Consider the following 6,430-nt stretch of genomic DNA (forward strand, 5'->3'; position numbering starts at 1 on the left):
CAATCTCTTTTATGAACGTCAAAGTGGTAGTTGTGTATTCACAAAGCTCTCAGATTTCATCAAAAAGATCTACATTTGTGTTCCGAAGATGAACAAAAGTCTTAGGGGGTTTGGAACGACATGAGGGTCAGTAATTAATAACAATCTTCATTTTTGGGAGAACTATCCCCCTAATGAGCAATGTCATACCCAACTGCATTTCATATAGCCAACCATTACCCAAAATACTCCAGCGACTTCCGCTTGCTACTTCATTTCTTTTTACTTATTTCAAGCTATGTCATTAAAACCATCTGCAGGCATATTCCTGTTAAACAACTCTTTTGGAATCATAAAATGATTGAGTTTGTGGTTTTTCTGTTAAAAGTTATGAAATAATGGTTGCTGGCCGAGGGACGTAACGGAAGAGAACGCGGAGGGCAAGGCGAGTCAGTGAGTCACATCCAGAAGGCAGCAGATTGTTCAAATTAAATCTTGTCGGTGACGGTGGCTCTGGGTGCCATGAGGTAATGCTTTCTGGTTATAACAAGAGTTCCAAAGGTTGGGAACTTGGAAATAATAAATAGAGAGAGGGAGAACAAGGCACATTTCCATACTGACACTCAAAAGCAGTTGCGTCTGTTCGAGCTTGCCAACAACAACAGATGAGTCCAAGCTAACTCTAGAAGTCCAGCAAAACGGATTAAAAATAAGCGACAATTCTTTCTGTGGTTACAGTTAAGTTAATAAAAGCTAACTGTCAGAAGATCATATTGCAAAAAGGCCTTCGGCTTGTAATCACTCTTCTTGCTTGTCAAAAGTATCTATAAAAAGATTTAACACAAGGCCTATTTTACACTGTTCAATGAAAAGTTACGAAGCATAACAGCGTGACTGTGTCCTAGTTACAATGTCTTTGCTCCATGCTCCACTGCTCCAGTTATTATTGCTAATGGGATGGGCGTACTTTGATCATTGGCTCTTGTGATCAAAAACAACACACTAGAGCTGCCGTAGAGGGTCAGGATGACAAAATAAATCGGCTTAAGAACTTTTTAAAAAGGGAGGAGACACATTTTCCATGTCTTTTGTTGTTGACATCAAAGGCCGAGCACATTTCCCACTGGTAGAAGCGAACTAAATAGCGTGACATCCTCAAAAACCACGAACAAAACTACACAAGGTAAACAAAACCATAACCCAAACTGCATTAAATTCACTTCCAAAGCGGATGAACATGGAAAGTGCACTGTGTGGTGAAGAGCAAGTAAAGTAATGCGATTACAATTCAAGAGATGTTTCAAAGTCAGTAAAATTTTTTTTTAAAGTAAATTAATACTTTCATTCTAAAAATGTATAAAAAATGCATTTAGAATGTTACAAAAGATTCCTATTTCAAATAAACACGGTTCTTTTGAATTTTCTATTTACCAAAGAATCCTGAAAAGAACAATGCATCACAGTTTCCACAGAAATATTAAAACTGTTTTCAACATTGATAATAATAAGAAATGTTTCTTGAGCAGCAAATCAGCATATTAGAATGATTTCTTAAAGATCGTGTGACACTGAAGACTGGAGTAATGATGCTGAAAATTCAGATTTGCATCACAGGAATAAACTACACTTAAAATTTTTGAATGCTGAATAAGTGTTTAGGTTCCACGCATTGCAAACATAATAGTGCGCTTATGTATCCACGGGAACCTGGATTGCTTATATTTAGACTGCAATCATTGTAAATAAAGTAAAACAATAGTGCTCAATTTGGGCATGGACCAAAGGATCAAATCAACTAGACTTGACATGCACAGTCCACTGGGGTGAAGTGGTCCAAATTTGGCGGTAAGTTCGCATTTTGCAATCATGCATCTGCAGGAGAACACGTTCCTGACTGGCAAACAATAATTAAAAAAGACGTACAACAACACAATGCCAAAGATAAACATTTTCCTTCAGCAAATTGATGCATCCAAACCTCAGAATCTTTGTGGGTTTGTCATAATAATTCCCTTGTAAGGAAACAATGTGAACCAACTTCTTAAACAGATGATGAAATCCAGCCCTTCAACGCAAAAATGACAAAAGTACAAAGACAACATTCCATACTTAACAGCAGCCAAAAAAATCCCCTCTGCCGGCCAGACAACTGACATTGCTTGATGTAGCAGAGATGCTTAAAAAAAGTGTTATTATATCTCATTACAAAAGTATTCTTAACACATGGTAAGCATTTGCACTATTTATAAGAGTCATTATTTGATGGTAGTCCTTCCAAACCATCGTGAAACCGATTTCATCCCACAAAATGATACTACCTCTTGAGACCGATCTGGTACAAGCAAGTTGCTTTATAAAAGTCTTCCAGAGTACAGTAACAACCTCAAATACACACAATACATTAAAACTCCATCATCTAAAACAGGAAATTCACATTGCTAAAAGTGTTACGTCAGGGCCATATATGCCCTTTTATATTCTCGAATGTACAGACCTCCACTCACAGCTCCATTAGAAACATCCATTATAAGTCTGTACAGTTCAGAATATATGAGCTGCAGCTGTCTAGTAAAATCTCAACATCAGCCAGACCATCTGGCTAAACCACTGACAAAAGGAAATATTAAAAGACATTACATATCTATATGGTCTCTTCTACAGTATCTGTTTTTAAAGTGAAAGTGTGAGGTCCTGTATTGGCTTAAATAAATCCTTATGAAAACCAGGGCAAATGTCTCTAAGATTGACCTCATTCCTAGTCTTTAGTTACGTTTCAAGTTTTCAAACTATGCCTCTTGTTAGAATATCAACCAAACAAAAAAGTGGTTGTGAGATGCAGTATGCCATTTATCTTCATAGAAACCAAGTTGGATAGACTTATTATGAAAATTCACTGTTAGGCCTACATTGTGTTTGAACATAAAGTTTGTGTCGGCAGTGTGTGTACACAACCACCCTATAATGGTAAATATCCACCACAAGTTTTTGAAACCGATACCATTATCGTCTTTGTGTAAACTACAAAAACGGTGACGCATGCACATGCGTTTTACGTTTTTAGCCTATAGGCATGCGCATTTGGCAGGTGTGCTCTGCAAACGAATGCGCATGTGCACAGTGTTTCTTTACAAAGTGACATCGCTGACCATAGATATCATATAATAAAGGTTAGATGTCTCGTGTGCGCTGCTGGCCAATGGAGGTCGACGTCCGCACCTGGCAGCCATCTTGTCACAGTCAGCTCGCTCACTCGTAACATTGTGTTTTAATGGTGCATATACTTTTTAAATAACCATAACTTGCTCAATTTTCTACCGATTTTCAAATGGGTTGGTTTGTTATAAACGTCAGAGATGTAGTTATGACACTGCATACTTATTAATAATTATAATATTATATATTTCAACATGTTCAAGCATCCAGAATTATAGCCACGTTAATAACGTTTGTAAGAAACCAAACCGTTTGTAAATCCGTCAAGATTTCAGCGAGATAAGAGTATTTGTGTTCGTGCTGATCACTCAGGTACCACAGAGCCCGCCAGAAAGCCTGCCTGTGACAAGATGGCCGCCGGTGATGCCGTTCGAGACTCCGCCCTAAGACATCTAGCCTTATATGGATATCTATGTTGCTGACTGGCCTGGCAGCATAATACAGGTTTTTTTTTGTCATTTTCGCGGATCAACTCAAACGGGATAGTTTTGATAATGTTGCCATTAGTACAAAGAAAAAAGTCTTTCATTTTTAGTACATTTTAGTACATTTCATTTCGTTGTCATGTAAACGTACCCTCAGAATAAGCTGTTTGCAGTTTCTATGCAATATGATGTCACATCGCCCCGTCCACGACTGCTGACGAACCCGTCCTGATCTGTTCACAGTCCGCCATGTTTATCTTCTCGCCAGAGCATTTACAGCAGTATTCAAGAAAGAAATGTATTTTTTTTAAAGCTACTGAAATAATTCAGTCAAGAGCAGCGGGTGATTTTCTATTTTTCTTTTGTTTGATTCGATGGGGGTGTATGTAATTGTGATTGTCAAAACATTTGGTAACTAAATAGAATTTTATGAAGTTTAGTGACAACATGTTACAATGTTAACATTGTACAATGACTGGTAGGATACAGTTTTTATTATTGCTTGACAAAAATTTCAAGATTTCAATTCCATTCTTGTGATTTGATGCTCAGCAAAAGCTATTTTTTACTCTAGCTATTGTTTCTATTCAGTTAACATGCTATGGTCATTAATGCCTCGTTTCCACTGAGCGGTACGGTACGGTACGGTACGGAACGGTACGCGTTTATTTGCGTTTCCACTATCAAAAGTTGTGAATGGTACCAAAATGCCGAACCGTACCGTACCACTTTTTAGGTACCCTTCCATTGGGGTACCTAGCACAGTGGAACGGTACTAAAAGGTGGAGCTAGACTCACTGCAGGACGTTGATTGGTTGACAGAGAATCGTCACTTGCGCGTGCTACACATAGCTACAAGAGGAATGACAACATAAGAAGCGCCATTTTTTAATATACAGTTTAATATAATACTACTGTTACTGTATCACGAAATGTAATTTTAAGAGTTTTTCAGGCGAGAATGTAGTTGTTTAAAGCTCAAATCTGTGGTTTATTTATAAAGATGATTTTTTTTTTCCCCGGTTGTGAGATCCATGCGTTCAGCGGGCGCTCGGCGCTCATGTTTCCCGGCTGGATGAGCCTTGCCTCGGCGTTCGTCGCAGACTCCGACGGTAGTGGTTAAACATAAGATATAATTCGTTTTGTGTAGACCTAACGGGCGATCTTTGGTCTCGTGAGTATATAATGAGTTCCCTGTCAATCGTTTTGGCTGAGGGCTAAGTTTAGTTTTATATTAATGTTATTTGTGTTTAACTACTTGTAATGTTAGAGCGCTGCATTTGGATATTTGACTGAATTGTTTGCTTTATTTCTTATTGTATAGCTTCTTGTACTTTACTTAAACTTTTATATAGGCTATTATTGATAAAACTGAAATTTTACAAAAAGAAATATGGTTTCTTGTCATTTTTTATTACAAGATTATCACTGATGTTTATTGCAACATTTGTACAAATGCATATATTGCCTGGAATATGTTTATTTTATTTATTTTTTTAAACGAAAAGAGGTAACGTTAGGGTTGTGTTTATATTTCGTTTCGTTATAACGTATAACGTGCAGTGAATAATCAATATGCGTTGCGCATGAACCACATTTGTGTCCCTATAATGTTTAATTTATTTAAATGAAAACGAAAAGAGGCAGAGTGGTGTTTTATAACATATTTCGTTTTATTGTTGCTTAAAATGTACAGACAGAGTAACCGAGATAACCGGTGTATCAGCGACGCTTTTAAGAACGCGCTGTACCATTTGCATGTAGGAGTCGCACATGGCAAGTACAAACTTTGCGTACTTGATATTGAGAAAAGCCTAATGTCGGCGCTTGTCTTCTTGTGACAAACATGTCGAGGAGCAAGAACAAGATCTGCTGCATGTCATCCATTGTAGTTTACTATGTTCTTCTTCGCGCGAAAATGACGTCGATCGAAACACCACGCCTATCAAGTAAGGGTACTGTTGGCAGTGGAAACGCTAGCCAGATCATGGTTAACAGACCCGAACCGTACCGTACTGTCCCGTACCGTACCGTACTGCTCAGTGGAAACGAGGCATAAATGGCTTTCCTGAGGTAAATGTAAGGTTATGTGACATAATTGTTCTCCTGCTGTTATATTGACCTCTTTCCGTGGTTGAAAAACACTAATTGGTCGATATTATGTATACTTTCGGTAAGTTGTAGCCTACTGCATCTTTAAAAAAGTAACAGATGATCGGTTCACGTGCACTTGAACTGAGGTGCTCAGCGATCTGTCACGTCACATTTACAAGCGCCAAACGTATTTTTGTCTGAATTTCGTAATAAAATTGATGAAATCTAAGAGCTGAGAATTAGTTTAATATTAAAAGTAGGTTACCTCTTTGCTCCGCAATTTTTCTGTGCGTGAGAAAATGGATGTGTGGCGTGAGATTGTGTGAAAAGTGTCAATTGCGTGAGTCTCACGCTCAATGCGTGAGAGTTGGCAGCCCTGCGTCTAACCAGGGACAGGGGTTGCAAATTAGTCATGGCTATAAACCTGTATGCATGGCATCTACTTTGTATTCTTTATAAAGCAATGTTCTATGCATTTGTCCCTGTCAAATAAACATTAAATGAATGAAAGAGAACTTAAGTTTATTACTCACAGGACACGCCGTCTGACATCCAGCTTTCTGTGCAACTCAGAAAAACCATATCTCAGAAGTTTAGACTGATATGGCTTTAAAACGCATGCAGATAATAAACGTTCATGATGATGAAGAACTGCAATTTCACGTGACCGTGACAGATGATAATCAAAACCAAACAGATGTTTTAGTTTTTGGCAGAGT

The sequence above is a fragment of the Scardinius erythrophthalmus genome (genome assembly GCF_964197995.2).
Source record: "Scardinius erythrophthalmus genome assembly, chromosome: 12".
Taxonomy (NCBI): domain Eukaryota; kingdom Metazoa; phylum Chordata; class Actinopteri; order Cypriniformes; family Leuciscidae; genus Scardinius; species Scardinius erythrophthalmus.